The following is a 23091-nucleotide window of genomic DNA, read 5'->3' as shown; positions in this document are numbered from 1 at the left end:
CGATAGCTAGTAGAGAGAATAAACGATTGTGGAGTGTCACTATACGATAGTTCACTCAACTGGTCATAGCTAAACGATCACAGGGCATTATCTATACAATAGGCTACCATCTTCTACACGATTGAGCACATCGTCTATACAATAGACTGTGTCATCACCCACTTGCTCAATCGTCTACACTATTGTTGTTCGTCCAGTCTCTTCCTCTAACCAAGTTTATACAAAGCCCACAACTTCTAGATTCTCACCCCGAGAATACCAAGGTAACCATTATAGTGGTGTCTTCACTCAACTCGATTGAGTTCGAGGTTTTGGAGGTCGTTCGATGAGTTCGTGATCACTGTGTTCATTGTGTTCGTGCTGGCAATTGTGTTGTTATTCCAGTCATTGTGTTCGAGGGTCAAGGTGCTACTCTTGGATGCATTGGAGTGATCGAGGGAGTTTGAAGAATGAATCTTCAAAGGTATGATACTCTATCCCTTGACTATCTTAAAGCATGCTGTAATTTCTAGTTGTTGCATGACCTATTAGTTTCCATTTTGTACCGTAATTGTGAATGTTCAATTTCGAATGAAATTTGGAATGATCCTTTCGCTGCTCATGGAAATCCTCATGTCTGATTTCCTTCAATTGGTATAAGAGCCAGGTTGCTTAGACATTCCAAATTTCACTTCTGTTTTGAACTTCTTTTACAGTCGTGGTCGGTTTTTTGCATTGCGTTTAAGTGTTAAATGCATTTGTGGATGGTATTGATGAATGCTTACGGGTTAATTGCCTATGTTTAAAGCTTTCTTTGTGATTACAAAGTGTTAATTTGTAAGGGCCTCTGCATTTTTTGGCATAATTAACAAGCAATCGAGTCTATAATTCAAAGTGTTTGAGTTAGTTGAGTCGTTCATGATGAAATTTCGAAGCATGGAGATGCAGTTCTCAGCGAGGAAGAAGACAAAAGATTGGTCGTATTTTGTAGCCTAATATAAACAATCGTTAGGATTTGACTAAACAATCGTGTAGAATTTTCTGCGCGATCGTGTAGTATTTACTAAACGATCTTTTAACTAATGCTAAACGATGGGGTAAAGCATTTACTCTATCGTATAGCGTTGGTTGCTCGATCGCAAGGTCGCTGAAGGTAGACAATCGTATAGAGCATATGATGCTCATTGTTTAACAAAAGGCGCACACACTAAACGATCGTGTAGTTAACATGCTTCATCGCATACTCACTGACTACCCAATCACGCAGTATGTGATACCTCGCACTTGCTCAGGGATCGTTTAGAAGATTGTGCTTTACTGCATCGTTGTCTTTTAGATGATCATTTAAGGCTTGCATTCTACGTTGCACTCTACACGATCGTGTGGTTCATGCTTCATCGCATAGTCAAGGTACACGATCGTTGCTAAATGATCGTTTAGCTCAGGACGTTTAGCTCAGGAAGCATTGGTAAACGATTGAGTAAAGAGTTTACTCTTTCGTGTAGGCGATCACATGGAGTTGGCACACGATCAAAGAGATGTGGACTTCGACTGGACGGTTTAAGACTCGGTTCGCCTGTTTGAACCGGTGACTCTTTGCTATTTGTAATAGTTAGCTTTGGTTATTAGGATTTTTAGGCTAATTATCCTAGTTCATCAACTTTTGATTAATATACATGAGATGCATGTGGTTTATATGGCATAGTGTATGACATATAGATTTGATAGATTTGAAACCCACCATGCAAGGGTAATCCCAGCTCGCCACACTAACGCATCGCACACCTCTCGGTGGTCAGCCACATGTTTATATCTCTATAACGTATGGTTGCGTTGAACATAAGATTATTCCTATCTTTAGGAACACTGCTTACTTTTCTTAGAGGGATAATACAATACAAAGGTAAGAAGAGAGGTAAAGGGATAAATGTAGACAATCAGAAGAGAGGTAAAGGGATAAATGTAGACAATCTCTTGCTTCCATCAGATGTACACCAAGGTTGCCTGTGGTGCCATGGATGGGTGGTGGAAAAGTCTCTCTCAAGCTCTATCTCCGGCGAAGCTCCGATCGTCACTCAGAAAGGGTTGTAGAAGTAAAGAACTATCAAAGAATGTCTTGCTCACGCTCTCATCTGTCATCACAAGATTCTTCCTAAGGCAGAAGTCTCGAATGGATTGAAGTTGGGCTCTAAGGCTCTATTTATAAGGCTCAAACACCGACAACATTAGTAGTCCCGTTCTAAATCATTGCCATTTCTGACGCCGTCGGTGAAATATCAACATCATCTTTTCTTTTTTATACTCCCAAGGTATGCGTTCATGATCTTTTCTTCTGAAGTATCAACGCATTCCACCCACCTTGCGATCAACCATCTATCACGGTTATCACTCTGTAGCTGCAGCATTCCATGCGACGAACTAGTCTTCATGAATATTAACGCATGCAATCAACTTTGCAATGGTCTGGGATCAACACATGCAATCGATTCCTACATAGCTACAAAAATGGACATTTTGACGCAGAATAACACATGATATAGGATTAGCAAGGATTTTCAGTGCTCGTCGACGCAAGCTCACTTTTTCACATGATTCTTAGTATTATCAACGTATATTATGCTCATCAACTCTTATAATTCTAAGTAAAAGGCTACAATAGCTTGTGTTTCGACAAGCTATTAGTATCCCAACTCTCAGTACCTAGTACACCTCAGACCCTATTGGACATGGTTCGGTCTATGATGAGTTACACTCCTTTACCTGACTCGTTTTGGGGTTATGCAGTAGAGACTACAGTATACATCCTAAACTGCGTTCCTTCCAAGAATGTCGCCAGAACACCTTTGGAGTTATGGAATGATCATAAAGCTAGTTTATGTCATTTCAAAATCTGGAGTTGCCCAGCATATGTGCTTGAGGCTAATCCTAAGAAATTGGAACCATGTTCAAGGTTGTGCCTATTTGTAGGCTACCCCAAAGGAACGAGAGGTGGTTACTTCTTTGATACTAAAGAAAACAAAGTATTTGTATCAATAAATGCTACTTTTCTTGAAGAATACCACATAAAATGCTACTTTTCTTGAAGAATACCACATAAGGGAGCACGGGCCTAGAAGTAAGATTGTGTTGAATAAGATTTCCAAAAAAAACAAGAGTTGTTGAAGAACCTAGTACCTCAACAAGAGTTGTTGAAGTAGATTCATCTAGTAGGTCAAATCCACCTCAAGTGTTGAGGGAACCTCGACATAGTGGGAGAGTTGCGAACCCACCTATTTGCTATATAGGTTTAACTAAAATCCTAGCTATGATAGCTGATGGTGAAGTTGAGGATCCATTATCTTACAAGAAGGAAATGGAGGATAATGACAAAGATGAATGGATCAAAGCGATGATCTCGAAATGGAGTCTATGTACTTCAATTCCATATGTGATCTTGTAGATAAACCTGATGGGGTTAAACCTATAGGTTATAAATGGATCTATAAGAGGAAACGGGGTGCTGATGGGAAGCTACAAACCTTCAAGGCTAGACTGGTGGCAAAGGGTTATACCGAAGTAGAGGGAGTCGACGATGAGGATACTTTCTCACCTGTTGTCATGCTTAATTCTATCTAAATCCTTCTATCCATTGCCTCATATTATGATTATGAGATTTGGCAAATGGATGTCAAGACTACTTTTTTTAGTGGCAATCTTAAGGAGACCATTTACATGGTGCAGCCCGAGGGATTCATAACCCAAGGTCAAAAGCAAAAGGTTTGCAAGCTTAATCAGTCCATTTATGGAATGAAGCAAGCTTCTCATTCTTGGAACATACGGTTTGATACTGCCATCAAATCTTATGGCTTTGATCAAAACGTTGATAAGCCTTGTGTCTACAAGAAAATCATCAACAGTTCAGTAGTTTTTCTAGTGTTATATGTAGATGATATCCTACTCATTGGGAATGATGTAGGTTTACTGACTATAGTTAAAAAGTGGCTAGAAACCCAATTCCAAATGAAAGATTTAGGAGAGGCTCAGTTTGTTCTGGGCATTCAGATCTTTAGAGATCGAAAGAACAAAATGCTAGCTCTGTCTCAGGCGTCATATATTGATAAGATGCTTGTCAATGTTCGATGCAGAACTCCAAGAAAGGCTTATTGCTTTTTAGGCATGGAGTTACATTGTCTAAGGAACAGTGTCCTAAGCACCTCACGAGGTTGAGGACATGAGACAGATCCCCTATGCATCTGCTGTGGGTAGCTTGATGTATGCAATGTTATGTATTAGACCTAACATCTACTATGCAATGGGAATAGTTAGTAGACATCAATCTAATCCAGGATTAGATCACTGAACAGCCGTTAAAAACATCTTCAAATATCTACGGAGAATGAGGGACTACATGCTTGTGTATGGTTCTAAGGATTTGATCCTTACAGGATACGCGAACTCTAATTTTCAAACTAATAACGATTCTAGAAAGTCCACATCAGGATCAATGTTTACATTTAACGATGGAGCAGTAGTATGGCGAAGCACCAAGCAAGGGTGCATCCTGACTCCCCCATGGAAGCTAAGTATGTAGCGGCATGTGAATCCGCTAAGGAAGCCATTTGGCTCAAGAAATTCTTGATTGATCTAGAAGTTTTCCCGAACATGTCAAAGCCCATTACACTTTATTGTGATAATAGTGGTATTGTAGCAAATTCCCAAGAGCCAAGGAGTCATAAGCGCGGTAAGCATATAGAGCGGAAGTATCATCTCATCCAAGAGATTATGCATCGAGGGGATGTGATTGTCACACAGATAACTTCGGAGCACAACGTTGTTGATCCGTTTATAAAGGCCCTCACGGTTATGGTGTTTGAGGGTCACCTACAGAGTATGGGTCTATAGGACAGGCCATGTCTGGACTAGGGCAAGTAGAAGATATTGTACTAGGCGCATGTTATGACTAGTTTATTATTAGTGTACTTTGTATTTTGATTATATTTTACACCCCACTAGCTTTAGGTCAAGTGGGAGATTGTTGGGATTGATGCCTTAAATCTCGTAGGGTTCTATAGTTTGTAAATATTGTTGAACAAACTCATTATGTATTTAATAAAATATTTCATATTTTATTCATTGTCTATAAAACATATGATATTTTAGTTTCATAAGCCACAAACTAATAAACTAACATCCGAGGTTATCTTTATAATTTAAACATGTATGTAGATATGGGTGGATCATGTTTAAGTGATAACCTAAATGGTCTGTAATAGATGGATAAGGTTGAGTACCTTGTCCTGGTGACACTATGAGTATGGGGTGTTACAATTGTTGTAAAATGCTACAAATGATGTGATCATGATCATTCATGTATACACATTCGAGCGAGGATATTCTATACAAAGGAGTTTGTATAAAACCGGACCACGAAATGTTTAGTCTCATTATATAACACTGTTCATAATAGAGACTTACATTTCACCAGGATAACTATAGGTATCATGACCTGAATCCTGAGTGAGTTGTGAACTCCTACCTTTGAAGGCAGTCCTTTGATTTGTATAGGTGAGAGTGGTCAGATCGCCGACTCAAGAAGCATACCATTTTAGGAATTCGTCTAACTGGAGAGATGGTAACACAGCTACACAAGGTGGAATTCACTCCTTCCCCAAGGTAGGGGTAAGTAGATAAATTACTCCCTTAAGGGCTAATTTCGAGTCTTGAACAATGTGGGCCACACTCTCTCCTGGCCCAAGAGGGATTTAGTCATAATTGGTCTATGATCTATTGTTCATTAGAGGGATCAGTGGTACTTAAGGAGTTAGATGTAACTACAAAGACAAAATAGTAACTTGCCTAGCTGTACTTACGAGCAGTTTATGAAGGGTCATCGTACTGTTGATTGATTATATCCAATGGACACAAAAATATATCTGTAGTGCGAAGAGTGCAGCTGTCAGTCTTTAGTGGAGTGCCCGACAGTTAACGAATAATGAATAATATAATTAAAGAGTTTAATTAATTATTCATGTACTGTTGGAGCTTCAAGCTACAGGTCCATGAGGTCCCCTTGATAGCTCAATAGGATTTAGTTGAGAATCTATTTTTGGATTAATTTGAATTGTTCAAGTTAATAGAAGGATTTAATTATATATGATATAATTAAGTTGTTTCAATTATATGTGATATAATTGTCATAATGTATTTGATACATTATAGCTTAATGGTAGGAAATAAATATTTGAAGGAGATTCAAATATAGTTTCTATGAATTGGATTCATAGTTGTTACATTTAATATAAATAAGATTTATATTAAATGCCATATAAAAGAGAAAAGAAACTATAGTTTATATTGTATGTGATACAATATCAAAACTATAGGTTATATGTTATATTTGATATAGCATATAATTTAATATATATATATATATATATATATATAATATGATAAGTTAGTTATCATATTTATATTTATATTATTATTATTATTTTAATAATATAGAAGGGAGTTACAACTCCCTTCCCATTATTTTCTCTCCACCCACGTAAGTGGGTGGTGGTTAATTTTGGCAAGAAAAATAAAAGAAAAATGTTTTCTTCTTCTCCTTCAAAGAATTGTTGGATGATTGAGATAGTGGAGAAAAATATAGAAAAGTTCTGTGTTTTGTCTTGAGTTTTGAGAGTTCTCAATCTTTCCTCCTATACATTAAGTTTTCCCTCTTAACCAAAATAGTCAGAGTTCACCACTCTTGGGTTCTCACCCTGAGCATACCAAGGTAATTTTTGTGGTAGTGTCCAGTTTTGTTTGAGGTTAATCTTGAAGAAGGTCTTCAAGGAGTTCATGGTTTGTTCGAGCGAAAACATGAAGAAAAGTTCTTCAAATGTGAGGTTTCTTGAAACCCTTTAATTCTTTCTAAAGCATGTTGTAATTTAGAATTAAATGCATATCTTGTTTATTTGTTTACTGTAAATTTTATATTCAATGGGAATGAAATTTAGTCGATCCACTTCCACTCAAGGTTCTCTCTCACTAGAGTTCCTTCATAAATCTGATCCATACAATTATAAACCTTTTTGGCTATGTACTATAACTTAATCCTCTTTTATGATTCTACATAAAGTTAAAGTATTTATACTATAACCATGGATTCGTTTATTGGATTTTATAACATAATGCAATTTTAATTTTAATAAAACTTTTATTGAATAAATTCTTCAACAATACTTTTATTGATAAATAGAATATGTTTCCATGATTACGAACTGCGAGTTTTAGGACATTTCCAATACAAATAACATTTATTTAATAAATTAGTCTATTTAATTAAATAACACTTATTTAATCAAATAGCCCAAGTAAATAACACTTATTTAATTTTTCTAATTAAATAACACTTATTTAATTTTAGTTTGCACAATAATTAAAAAAAAACTTCTTATACATTAAACCCAATTTAATGTATACATTTAATTATCATATGCATTCCATGTATATGTGCAAAACCTTTTTATTAATTAATTCTTTGTGAATCTAATTCACTTGAATTAATTAATTTGAATCTTATTCATATATTGCTTTCCAATTTAATTCATATCATATCCATAATTAATTATATATTAATCTCATTAATATATAGTTTCCTCAAATTAATTTGAACAGTTCAAATTATCCCTCATAAGTATCCTCTAGTGAGCTAACGAGAGGACTTGGTGGACCTGCAGATCAGAAGCTCCAATGATACGAGATTAATTAGTTAAACTCATTAACTAAGTTAATCAATATTCAATAATTATGGGTACACTACACTAAAGATCTACAACTACACTCTTTTTACTACAGATATATTTCTGTATCCACGGATATAGACCAATACTAACAAGTTAGTCCTTCACGAGTGTTCGTAACTTCAATTGGATCAAATTACCGTTATTTCCTTGGGTTACCTCTGACTTTTTAAGTACTAGCGCTCCTCTAATGAACAACCTATTTATGGTCCAACTAATAAACAGAAACCCCTCTCAGGCCAATGAGAGGGTAGGGCCCTTTGTTTAAGTACTAGAGACACCACTTAAGAGAATACTCATCTACTTACCCTTTAGGAGGGAAGGAGTGGACTCCATATTCTATTATTATATTCTAAATTCCTACTTGGTCTTGTCCCCTAAATGGTAGGCTTATAGAGTCAGCGAACTTGCCACTCTCACCCATATAAATTAAAGTGTTAGGATAAGATAACATGCAATGGAAGCAAAAAGAAATTTAAGTAAGCACTCTAATTACATTTAATTTGAGTTCTAAAAACATGCTTAAACAGAAATTTAAGAATAGAGTTTCTTAACAACATACCTTTGATGAATTCTCCCAATTCCAAGCTGCTCTTCACGTGATTTCAGTTCTAATTCAACAGTGAACCACCAAGAGATCTTCTCTACTATTCTCAGCCTTAAATTTGAGTGGTGGAACTCCAAATTGGAGTGAATTTGTGAAGGGAAAAATGGGTTTTTGTCAAGAAGAAGAACACTGCAGCAAGAACTTTTCCAACTACAAAAACTCTAATTCCATCTATCACTTGAAGAGTTTTATATTTAATTCATATGCAAGCACTGAACACTTCAATCACTTGAAATTCAGTATGCAACGTATGTAATTGAAGAGGAAACACCTTCCACTTCACAAAAGTGGGGTGTTTCCACTTTCTATTTTCAAAATTGCATTTTTCCTTTTATTTTTTTTTAATTTCAATTAATTCAAAATTAATTAAAATCAAAATCAAAATTTTAAATGCTGAAATTTGAAATAAAATGAGAAATTAATTTAACATATTTAATTAATTAAATAATAATTCAATATCAAATATTAAATTAACCACACACCTAATTTAAAACATGAATCCAATTCATGTCATTAATATTTAAATCGATATTTAAATATTATAAACTCTCTAATTTCGTTTAATTTCGATAAATTAAACATTGATTAATTATATTGAATATAATTGTATAAACCCTAATTTGAATTTGAACTATTCAAATTCAAACCCTAATTTTAATTTGAACATTTCAAATTTAAATTCAATGAACAATTCAAATTGATATCATTCCAAATTCACTCAATTTAATAATTCAAGGTTTTCATGTTTTACGAGCTAGTAGAGGGACCTTATGGACCTACAGATCATGAGCTCCAACTATTTAAAATTAATTGATTAAAACTCTTTAAACCAAATTAATCAGTATTCGTTGACTATCAAGTCAGACCATTATAGCTCGATAGTTGTACTCTCCTCACTATAGATATATTTGTGTCCGCTTGATTTAACCATAAAGTAAGAGTGATTTATTTCTTGGTCCGATCTTACGAAAACTCATTGCATAAGACATCTCCACTCTTCATGTCAATACATGAACGAATCAGGATCACATCATTTGTAGCACCTTACAACAAATTATAATAATTACAGAGTGGGCCCCATCCGATATTGTTACCAGAATAAGACATCCAACCTTATTCGTATACTATAGATCATTTTGACTATTTACTCGAACCTGATCCACTTTTATGTCTCCACATAAATTTCAAGTATTCACATAATAGCCATGGATTTTATTTTATTAGATTTAGACTTTATAAGTGCAATTTATAGATTCAATAACAACTTTATTGAAGTAATGTAGAATAGCATCTTTATTGATAATAGAATATGTTTAACTTTACAAACTACGAGTTTTAGGACATACAACCCAGCACAAAGGACAATCTCTTATGAACAGGAGTTCATAATATACTCAGGATTAAGACTAAGTCGCCTAGATCATCTATTGAAATAAAAACCTGACTAGTCAATGACGTTACATCTAACAGTTACTATTTCGTGCTACAGTCTTATGGAAACTCTTTGCATATGATACCCCTACTCATGTGACACTTACACAAATGCATTGGATCATTACGTTTATATAAAATACAAAGTGGGTTGTATACATAGTGTTACCAGGATAAGGTACCCAACTTTAACTCTATACTATAAACCCTTTAGGCTATATCTTGAACATTGATCCCTATATGTCTCCATATATAGTTCAAGACTCATAAGGTAGTCTTGGATGTTAGTTTATTGGATTTAGGGTTATTAAGACAAAATAGACAATAGTATAAACAATAACATTTATTGAATTAACATTTATAACTCTTTATTGATGATGGTCAATTAATAACATTTACTATCTACGATGAAAAACATCATGTATCTTGGACAATTCAGTAGGTAAAGCTAACCTGTAGGCTACTGGCCCTACACGTTCAATTATCTCGTAGGCTTTTATATATCTTGAACCCAGCTTCCCTTTCCTGCTAAATCTGAGTATTCATTTCCAGGCGATAACTCAAGGAATACTCGATCTCCAACTATAAACTCGAGTTCTCTTCTTCGCTTATCAGCATAACTTTTCTGTCTATCTTGAGTTGTATTCAAGTTCTCTCGTATTATTTTAACATTCTCATAAGTCATATGAACTAACTTTGGCACTAATAACTGTCTTTCGCCAACTTCGTTCCAGCAAACTGGTGTTCTTACAAGGTTTTCCATATAAGCCTTCATACAAAGCCATACCTATGCTGGTATGGTAACTGTTATTATATGCGAACTCTACTAATAGTAGATGTGTATCCCAACTTCCTTTGAACTGTAACACACAAGTCCTCAGCGTATCTTTTAAAGTCTGTATCATTCACGCTAATTGTTCATCGGTCTGTGGATGGAATGTTGTACTGAAATGCAGTTTAGTACCTAATGCTTTCTGCAAGCTGGGCCAGAACTTAGAAGTGAACCTGGGATCTCTATCTGAAACAATTGATACTAGAGTATCTATTTACATAATCTTCTAACAAATCAAGCATCTATTTACATAATCTATTATTTCTTTCTTCCGTCCAAGCCATCAATAAGACTTAAGTTCTATACATCTTGGTACTACCTGGATGCATAGCATATGTTGAACTGCGAGCCTCTTCCAACACTGCATTTCTCAAAGTCTAGTCATTAGGGACACATAATATGTGCTCCTTCATTAGAGCTTCATCCTGTCTTAGCTCATAATCTTATCTTTGTTGTTCCTTAGCCTCGTCCATTATCTTCCTGAGACTAGAATCTTCTAACTGGGCTCTGAAAATTTCATCCATCAGGGTAGGCCTTACCTGAAAATGTGCTAACAACTCTCCTTGGCTACAAACTATTAATGTTGCGTTAGCACTTCTGAATTCCTGTAATAACCTTCCCCTTAAAGAACTAAGCATCTCCTTGGGGTACCTTGACTTCCTACTAAATGCATTAGCTATCACATTAGCTTTGCCTGGGGGGTAGTTGATGGTGTAGTCATAATCTTTAATCAATTCTACCCACCATCTATGTCTCAGGTTTAACTCCTTCTGATCAAAGATATATTTTAGACTTTTATGATTAGTAAATACATGACATTCCTCACCATATAAATAATCTCTCCAAATCTTTAGATCTAAAAATATAGTTGTCAGCTCTAAATCATGTGTAGGACAATTTCCTTCATACTTCTCCAATTGTTTGGATGCATAAGCTATAACTTTACCATCTTGCATTAACACGCATTCTAATCCCTATCTAGATGCATCGCAGTAAATCTCATAATCTTTTCCTCACACTAGAAGAGTTAAGATTGGGGCTATTACTGCTATTTGCTTCAAATCCTAGAAACTTTGTTCACAATTATCTGTCCATTCAAATGTAGCATCCTTTCTTGTTAAACTGGTCAATCGAAGGGCTATTTTCAAGAAACCCTCCACAAACCTCCTGTAGAAATCTACTAGGCCAAGGAAACTATGTACCTCTGTGGTTGAGGTATGTTGTTCCTATCTGATACAACCTCAATCTTCTGAGGATCAATACTAACACCTACTATAGACACTATATGTCTTAGGAATACCACCGGGTCCAAGTATAACTCACATTTTCTAAACTTAGCATATAACTGTTTCTCACGTAATGTTTGCAATACTATCCTCAAATGCTCTACATGTTCTTCTTTATTTCCTAAATACACCAGGATATCATCTATAAAAACAATCACAAATTGATCTAAGTATGGATGAAATCTCCTGTTCATCAAATCCATATTGTTGGGGCATTAGTTAAGTCAAACGGCATAATCAGAAACTCATAATGCCCATATTTGATTTGAAAAGTTGTTTTAGAGATATCTGACTCTCTAACCTTCAATTAATGGTAGCCTGCTCTTAGATTAATCTTTGAAAAGATTGATGCTCCTTTCAGCTGATCAAACAGGTCATCAATATGAGGTAATGGATACTTATTTCGTATAGTTTCCTTGTTTAATTGCCTGTAATCAGTACATAATCTTTATGCGCCATCTTTCTTCTTCACAAATAAAACTAGTGCTCCCCAAGATAACACACTGGACCTGATATAGCCCTTATCTACTAATTCCTGCAATTGAGCTTTCAATTCCTTCAGTTTAACTGTAGCCTTGAGGGATGAAAACCCTAAGGTACAATGGAAGCCAAAACACAGAACCCAAACGTATTTAAAACAGAACAATTTTACATTGAAATAAAATGAAAAATGTATTAAGCATGCAATTCAAAAACATAATTATATAATAGATGAAACCATACCTTGCAAACCTTTTGACAGTAGAATTTCTCTATTGGAAATTAGGAATTGGGTACCACCACTTAGAGTCCTCCCTATTCTTGTAGGAAAATTGAGGAGATGAGAATTGTGGGATTCTCCTATTTTCTTTTTCCTTTTGGAATCAGGAGGAAGAGGGAAGACAAAATGCAGAGAATTTTGATTATTGATCAGTTGATCTTCTCTGCCTTTTCTTCCTTTTGTTTTGATTCAGAGAAAATTGGAGAAAGAAGGTGAAAGTGAGGAGACGTAGGATTCATCTCACATCTCTAGTAATTCCCCTACATGAGGAGTTACATTTTATTTAATTAATATATTTATTTAATTTAATTATTAAATAAAAAATAATAACTATTTAAATCATATTTAAATGGTTCTCTCTCACATAACCTATAGTTTTAATGCACATTGTTTTAATGTGCATCTAATGTGCATTAATTTTAACTTATAGTTTTGATTTAATCAATTTAATTAAACTCAAAATTCAATGAAATTAAATAATTAATTAATTCTTCAATTAATTAATCATGCAATTTAATATCACATATTTAATTTAAATTTCTAATTTGAATTATATTCAAATATATTTCTCTCGTTTAACCTATAGTTTCAATGGCACATTAGTTTTAACCTATAGTTTTCAATATGAATCTTATTCATATTCAATTAATATGTGAACTCCTTTCAAATATTTCGTTCTCTCATTTATTAATTTTGAATCATATCCAAAATTAATAATAAAGTCTAAAACTAAAATTTATATTAAAATGTATTAACATACATTAAAAATTCCCAATTCTTAATTTGAACATTTCAAATTCAATTTAATTACAGATTACCTCAATACCCTATACAAGCTAGGAAGAGAACTTAATGGACCTGCAGATCAGAAGCTCCAACGATGTGAGATTAATTGGCTAAACTCATTAGCCAAATTAATCAATATTTGTTAACTGTGGGTACACTCTACTAAAGACCCACAGCTACACTCTTCTCACTACAGATATGTTTCTGTGTCTATGGATATAGACCAATAACAACAAGTTATTCCTTCACGAGTGTTCGTGATATCAGTTGGGTCAAATTACCGTTTTACCCTTAGGTTACCTTTATATCCTTAAGTACCAGTGCTCCTTTAATGAACAACCTATTTATAGTCCAACCATTAAAACGAAACCCTCTCGGGCTAGTGAGAGGGTAGGGCCCTTTGTTCAAGTCATGGAGATACCACTTAAGGAACACTCATCTACTTACCCTGAAGTGGGAAAGGAGTGAAATTCATCTTTTATGATTATGTTCCCAGCTACTCACTCGATCTTATCCCCAAAATGGTAGGCATTTTGAGTTGGCGAACTAGCCACTCTCACCCATACAAATCAAAGTACAATCCCTCGTGGATAGGAGTTCATAATATACTTAAGAGTAAGACTTAGTTGCCTAGGTCATCCTATTGAAATAGAAACCTAACTAGTCAACGAAATTACATCTAGCGGTTACTATTTCACGATCCGGTCTTGTACAAACTCATTGCTAGGATACCCTCGCTCGTGTGTCTCCTACACAAGCGCATTAGATCACTTTGTTTGTATCAAATACAAAGTGGGTCATATCCATAGTGTTACTAGGATAAGGTACCCAACCTTACCCCTGTACTATAGACTCTTTAGGTTGTATCTTGAACATTGATCCCTATATATCTCTACATACAGTTCAAGACTCATAAGATAGCCTAGGATGTTAGTTTATTGGATTGTAGGGTTAATAAAACAAAATTAAATAAAATATCAATAACATTTATTAAGAAAAATATTAATAACTATTTATAAATGATGATCATTTAATTACATTCACTATCTACGAGTATTAGGACATAAAACCCAACATAGTCATCCTGTACGATGCCTTTGAGATAGGTGTTATTCCTGATATCAAATCTATGATAAACTTCACCTCTTTATCAGGTGGTAACCTTGGTAACTCTTGAGGAAATACATCAAGGAACTCTTGCACCACATGAACATCTTCTAGTCTTATCTCTTTGGTGAAAAAACTGTTACATGAGTCAAGTATGTTGTATAACCTTTAGTCAATAGCTTCCTGGCCTTAACTGCTGAAATCAGACAAGTAGGGAACATTTTCCTTTCCCTTGCAAACACTATCTCTACCTGATTTGGTACCTGAATCTAACTTCTTTCTTATGAAAATCAACAGATGCATGATATTTAAATAAGAAATTCATCCCCAAAATAGCTTCAAACTCTAACAGTTCTAGGGGTATCAATCATACTCTGCTTCTCAATTACAATCATACAATCTCTATAATAATCATTAGCTATCAACACATCACCAATAAGGGTAAAAATAAATGACTCTTCAGGCATAGTTTCTAGCATCCTATCAATATTCATTGCAAACATACTAGAAATAAATGAATGAGTAACCACTAGATCAAATAATACATGAGCAGGTCTATCATATATAGATACCATACCAGTTACCACATCTGGTGCATCCTCAGCCTCCTGTTGGGTCACTGCTTACTGTCGAGGCTGTCATGCAACACTTTTCTGTTTGGCACTACTAGTGCTCTCATCACCTGTTGTGTCTACCCTGGGCTGACTTACTATCTGTGATATCATTCTTTGTCCAACCTGTATCCCTATATCCAACTGAGGAAAATCCCTCTTATAATGTCTTATTTGGCGCACTGATAGCAGATGTTCTGTCCCACATAACAAGGCCTTGACTGGGGCTTACCACAATTAGCACACTGTGGTCTCCTGCCTAAACTAGTGCCAGCCTCTTCTGTGTGCCCTAAACTAGATCCTCCAACTTGGTCGGATCTCAGTCCACCCTTCCTCTACTGACCTCCCGTTGAACTACACTAGAAAGTTGTTGATCCATTATAACGAGGTTTAAACTCTCTCCCGTATGAGGCTTTTTTAGTAAACCTTCGTCTCTCACCTCTAAAATCTCCCCATGTCTTGTCTAACCTCTGCAAGGCTCTCTTATACTCGTATTTTTGTCCCAACTAACTAGGAAAAAATTTTCCAGTTGGTTGTAGCTATCATGGGAGTCCGTATCTCCCTTCTCTAACCAGTTCCAAAACATTTACATCTAACTTTTTCCTCTGTTATAATCGTGGAAGCATACCTGGATAACTCGGTATACTTCTGATCGTAGTTAACTGCTGTCATATTTTCCTTAACTAGTTTTAGGAACTCATTCCTCTTTGCCTCAAGAAATGAAGCAGGATAATACTTCTCTTCAAAAATTTGCTTAAACTCGTCCCAAGTCATCACCTCTGACCTACTTCTTCTAGAGTCTATTACTCTCCACCGCTGTTCTACTCTTTTTTTTTTTTTTAGCAGAAATACAACTGACTTGACCTTACAGTCTTCAGGACAATATGTTACCTCAAAAAAAATTTCCATCTGAATTATCCATGCTTTGGCATCTACTGGGTCAGTAGTACCCTCGAATGTCGTGGCACTTAGTGCCTTCATCCTCTCTATACCATACTTTTTCTCAGGATCTGCCTGTACAGATCCTACATTGATTGCCAACCTCTGGATAATTTTGTCAAAAACTTTATCCTCCATCTAAGGATCAGCTCTAACTTGAGTTGTACTAGACTCTCCCTCTGATGTAGCTTCCTGCACTACCAGTCCTTTAACTAAATCTGGATCCCTTCAAGCTATGAAATCTCCGGTAAGATCACAATCCCTTCTAGCCACCTGCCAAGTCAGTTCATCACTTTCTCGAAGCTTGGTTCCTATAATGTATACTTTATTAAGCTAATAATATTATACACATGCACCTAATCTAATGCATGACTCTATTCCCAAAATCTTATACTCTGATACCAACTTGTCACACCCGTCCCTAGATTACCCTTTTAATCCGACAAGAAATGTGAAGACAGCAATTGCTAACCCTCTTATGACAACCACCGTCCAACATACTCCTGGAAACATATATTCTTAACACCTATTAAACTTGTTTACCAGTTTATAATTCGATAGAACTTAACACATAAATCCAACAGCAACTTTAAACATATAATTTGCTTCTAGACAGAAATATCAACATTAACATACATAACCGATTTAGAATCCAAACTTAAATATAACACAAACTCTACTTTATTCTCTCCCCTAACATGGACATAAAATCAATAACAAAACGTTATGAGCCACCTAAACTGCAATTTTCCTGAGGGTTTAAGAAGTGACTGGCTAGTAGAATTGCTAGGCCTTGGGACATCAGCCTCTACCTGGGGAGGAAAACATATTAAAAGAGTGAGTTGGAAAGCCCAGTGAGTGACTATCTTAAGTAAAACATACTTTAAATCATAGATAACATAAAAAGTTCTATCAAGAAACATTTATAATTCAGGTTTTTAAAAAGGGAACGGAAATCATGAAAATACATCATGCAAAAACCTTGAAATAATTTAATAGCATCTTTCTGAAACAACCTGAAGATGTGGGAGAGAATTTTGCTCAATCCCTACTAACCTTAGTTGAGAGAGAGCCTTTTTGCTCGATCTCATCAATGTCAATAACATAGTCATACGTGCACGTAAAATTGGATTAGGTCCTGACTACATTACCATACCTTCAATGTTAAGGATCCCTAGCACAATTGTAATCTGGGTACCTTACCATACCTTCTGTACCAACATTGAAGTAGGGTTTGTACAAGGCACAAATATTTAAACATTTAAGAACATATACAGAATATGCATATTTGAAATAATATACTTCATGGTATATTAATGCATAGTGCCTTGTAAAACATGAAATATACTTGATCAATTTCATCATGCAATAAAACATGACATAGGCTTACTGGAAATGCATGTTAAATTCATAAGCATCAGTATCATTTAAAACATGGTTCATGTGATCAACTTCCTTTAAAAGCATGTGATAACAACACCATATCATAAAATTTTAGATAAACTGCCTATGCGTTAAATTATTCATGAAAACTTGTCTTTGAAAACATTTATTAAAACTTGTCACTCACTATCATCCAAAGGGTCTGTAAGTCTCTCCTATTTAAGTTAGCCCTGTGACAAGAAGAGGTCCCTTGATTAGAATCAGAGGTCCCTTGATTAGAATTATTAACTCCCTTTTGAGCTTTACATAATACTTAATTCCTCATTATCGCATACACGACTCTAACGCCTCTTAGCTAAACTAATGCATCACTTTTCCTTAGTCAATTTATCTGTCCTTTGGGTTGTGCTTAGCTCCCCTTTCACTCAAGTACACAATGGTTGCAGGGTTACACTTTAGTGCCTATGCGACAGTCAGCTTTGTGTGCTAACTTCACGCCTATGCATTCATCGCATGCCATTCCACCTCTACATCGACTGTTTCACGTGTCCTCACTTTGCGCCTATGCGCTCTATCACGCATTTTGGCTAGTCAACTACCTTTTTGTTCTTCATATGCAGCCGCCTGCTTGTTCATCCATAGCCTTAATGCAAACTTGAATTCTTTTGAACAACATAACATAAATTCCAGCCATCATTTCACTAAATTTCTTTCCATAAAGAGCTCAAAAGCTTTTTAGCATGCTTACCTTAGGATTTGCACATTGAATTCTTCTTGCCTCGAATGGAAACTACACAAATCTCCCTAATCTTGCTTAGAAATTTTGATGGAACTTCAAGTACTCTCTCCCTTCCTTAGGCATCAGCTAAAATTTGGCTAAACCTTCTTCTTCTTCACAAAGCCTATTTATACTTGAGCTTGCATGAGGAGTTTGCCTAATTAATTTCCACCTGGCGTACTTATCATTATCTTAGCCTCTCTAAGGCTGCCACATGATCCCCTAACTGGCAATTAAGTTGCATGCTTAACTTAATTTCCATCGCATAGAGCTTGTGTCCACTTAGAACCCCTTCACTGTTTCATCTCATAGTCTTGGCTTTAATGCATGATCTTACTTCAAGCATCCTCACCAGACTTGTGTGCGTAGCCAAGTCCCATCCTTTTCATAACTTACTTCATCCCTTTACATAAGGTTTGGGATTATCCAATCCTTTCATGATTATTGGATGCTAGCCATGATCGCATCACCTTGCCTTAGGTGTTTCTGGAAAACCTTATGTAGTCAATTTTGGTCGACATCATGCTTCGCCACTAACTTAGCCTCTTTCACAACGTTTTAAATAACTCATGGCCTCTCTTAAGCTTATTTTCCTTTCTTAAAGCAATCGACTGCATAGCATCGGATGGTTGTATACCTTAGCATGTCTTCCATGCATGGACTTCCATTTCTTCTCTAAGTGTTAACTTGTTTCAACTTTACCTGAGAACTCAACATTACACACTTAACATATTTCCTTGCCTTTTTTCTGGTTTACCTTTAATAAACTTCTCCACTCTCTATACGTCAACCATGTTTACAACCTAAACACATATAGTCAGAACACTTAGAAAATTTTCCTTCTCTTCCATTTCAGACACATTATTCATTATACACACTTAACTTACTCTTCTGATTGACGTTAATTCACATCTTAACTCATAATTAAGAGGTCTTAAACTTGATTAACTAGTAAAAAAAAAAAAGTTCAAGGATTTACAACTACATTGTTATTGCTTAACTCTTTAATATTAGTAGATTATCTTTCCTAGGCACACTGTCTTCAAAAGTAGGTGGTTTATCACTTAACTAGGTTACCAACTCCTTTGTACCTCTACTTTTCTTTCTTGTTGTTAGTATTTTGTTGTTATAATGCTTGTCAACATTTTTCGTTTAACATTTGTATTTCAAATGGCGAGTCATGCTTTCGATTTTTTACACATCACAAGTAATAATTACTATTTGGGCTATACCCAAAGTCATAGATTTAAACATCTAAACTTTTGGTCGACATATTATTTCTCAACTCTTAACCAGTTGTATTTATGTTTAGGTTGGTTATATATCTTTAACTCTTATCCAACTGCATTATATTTATATTGGCAACTTTGTTATATTGTGTGATATGAAAAAAAAAATATGATTATTAAGCTTAATGAAATTAAATATATATTTTAAAGTTAAGAATTATAAAGTTTCAGGAATCACAAACTTTAAAAATGATAAAGCATCTTTTCTAATCATCTATGGGATCGGTGAGTAGAAATTGAATTGAACAAAAGGAATATAAGAGTATGGTATTAAAATGAATAAGCATAAAAGAATTTTGATGGTAAGGGGGAAAGAAACATTAAGAAAAGTGGTTTGAGAGTATATTCGGTGAATATTCTTTGATGCGGAAATGGTGGATGCACATGCTTGGTTTGTTGACAAACTCTATTTTCTCTTTAATTTAATTCTATGTTCAAGTTTGAAGAAACCGAATATGCTCAAATGGTGCACGCTTCGGTTGAATTTTCTCTTGTGAAAGCCTCCTCATCAATTTTCAAAGTCGGTTCCATTTTTTCAATTATTAAATGATAAATTAAATCAATTAGTTTTATAAAAATGAGAACTAAATTGATAGTCGAATGAACAACAAAACTAATAGATTGATTTTTATTCCGTTCGATTTATTACCACTTTAGTTCTTAATCTTTCACATTTTCTTTTTCCTTCTAATTTTTCATTTTTGTCTTTGAATTGGATCCTTTTGCTCTTTTCAAATTAAAAGTTGAGTTTTTTTTTATATATAGATTGAAATTTGATATTTTCTTTTATTTTTCTTCCTAACTAAAAAATATACATCCATCATATTAATGGGTCATTCTTCTAAACAAATACTAAAAGAATATAAGATTGAATTTCTGTTTAAGGATATATATAGTTTTGGTTCGATTTTGACTTATTTTTTATTAAAAAATCGATTTGAATTAATAATTTTTTAATTTCTTTAAATATAAATCAAAATGTCTAATTTTATATTAAAGATATCCGATGAAACTAGTGAATTAGTTTGGTTTAGTTTGATATTTTTTGTTTTTCTTATTTGTTATTGCACTCCTAATTTTGACCAACGTGGAGAAAGAGTCCCAATTCCAACTCTCTTTTTTCTCCTCCTTTTTTTTTTCTTTCTTCTCATTCAAGTCATTTTTATTTTAATATGCCGCCCACACCAACCCACTTGAGACTTGAAATTTACTTTGAATTCTCATTTTTAAATTTAAATTGAAATTAGATTGCATTAATTTTTAATAAAATAAATTATAAGTAGCTTACATCATCTTTTATAAGAATTATAAATGTCTATCTTTCCCAATCAAAATAGATGAGGATTTGTCAACAAGAATTTAACTCGATTGATATCTATATTTACTGAGAAGTATGAGGTCCGTAATTCAAATCACCAATCTCTAATTTATATTAAAAGAATAGAAGAAGATACACGAAAAATTTTCTTATTTTTATTATGATGTATTTTAAATTTCAAATCCCAGTTTAAAATGCAAAATTTTCTATATGTAGATCACAAAGACAATCCTGGCTAAATAAATATTTATAAGAACATATAATAACTTTCGTTCTAAGAAAAAGAAACTTAAATCAAATTATGAGAACATTGAGGAACAAAAATATTAAAAAATTTAGACAAGATATTAACCAATATATTTTGTAATAGTAATATGGACAGTTATTGGAGAAATGAAAACAGAGTAAGTTTGAGAAAGAAGGGTACGTGTTCCTTCATTGTTGTATTATTCTGGAGCTCGATAAATAAGCTTTGGACTTGAAATCAAATCAAATTACAGTGAAAGGGATTGGCAAGAAACCAAACCCAAACAAGAAAAAGAAAAAATATTATTACAAGGTTAGAATACAGAGTCTGTCTGAGGAAGGTAGGACTAGAAATTGGATTTTTTGGGGCTCCTGGAGACAATAGGTTCAGCAACAGGCTTCTTATTGGCGTGGAGGAAGGTTTGGTGGTGGACCGCACCCTTGGACTTGGCGGTAGGATCGTCGGATTTGAGAGGAACGACGGAGACGGCGATGTTGTTGGGGACGTCGGACGGTGGGGGACGAGGGTAGAGGAAGTCGGTAGGGAAGAACTTGTATTGAAGACCTGCCATGGAAGAGAGGGAAAAGAAAAAGAAAGAAGAAGAAGAAGAGTTAGGTGTGATGATATAGATGTGTGCTTATAATATGGGTTATTTATAGCAAACACATCCGAATTTTGGAAAATTTTCTATACCACAAGTGTTTGGAAATTTTCTTTCCATTTATTCTATGCTACGTTAGACACGTTTTTTAAATATAGGGTAATTACAGTAGGTAGCGTTTTTAGAAATAATAACCAAATGTATAATATCATTTTAAAAAATTATAAATATAGACAAATCTATTAGCGATAGGTTTCTATGTTGATAGATCTCCAAGTCTATTAGCAAGAGATTTTTATTGTTGATAGACTATTTCCAATGATATAGTCTATCGTTGATAAACTATTTAATTTTGGTCATATTTGTAATTTTTTTTACATTATGTTATATCTGTTAATATTTTGGGTCTAATGTCTATATTTGCAACCGTCTCTAAAATATATGATAAGAATCTATATTAACATAGGGAAAAGGACTCTCTTAAAAAAAATAATAATAATAATTGAGTCATTGGTGGACGAACTTTTCTAAAAGATGAAAATATTTGTATGTGAAAAAAAGAGAATATGAGATTAGGTACAGTTAATCATTGTTGTTAAGATAAAGTGTAATAATATTTATGAAAATAAAAGTATAGGATAAATTTTGTGGAGAATTTGAAAATAGAATTAGAATAAAGTGGAAGTGGAGTGGGGTCCCATTGTTTAGAAAGGTGAATTAATTGTGGGCTATGGGCGGTTGAGTAGTGACGTTGGTCAGCGCCTCTATACCGACCTTGTGGAACACGCCACACACACACACACATTACGTACATTTATTTAATTGTTTCTGGAAACATGAATGGAGTTTCCGTTTTTAAAAGAATGATGCACCAGAATCTAATGTTCCAGAACTTTTATAACAATTTTTTTTTTTAAATAAATAAATAATGGTTAAATGGTTTTAAATTTGTGTGTTTTTCATTTTTCAATATGGTAAGAGATTTATTAGGTAAATTGCATATATCAGTTTTTCTTTAAAGAAAAAATTGGTAGCTTTCAAACTTATATGTTTCTAAAATTTATTAGAAAAGTATTAGTTTTAAAGGACTTCAAGATGACCTTCTTCAAAATAAATTAAATTAAAAGAGACAAAGTTCATTTTTGTTCAGCATAATATGAAAATCCTAGCAATTTAAAAATTAGAAACCGTAATTTTAAATCTCCCAAGTCAACTTGATGTCATTCCAAAGAAAAGAATTAGATTTGGATTGTCTTTTGATCGAAGATTAAGAGAACTAGTTCCTTACTCTAAGTTCGAACTTTCCACAAGCAAGTTGATCAGACTTACCTGAATGTTCTTGACATGCAACCCTAGTTTAAGAATTTGAAA

This window comes from Benincasa hispida, chromosome 11 (genome assembly GCF_027475165.1).
Source record: "Benincasa hispida cultivar pf3 chromosome 11, pf3_genome.v1.1, whole genome shotgun sequence".
NCBI lineage: Eukaryota > Viridiplantae > Streptophyta > Magnoliopsida > Cucurbitales > Cucurbitaceae > Benincasa > Benincasa hispida.
Note: the sequence above shows the minus strand (reverse complement) of the source record.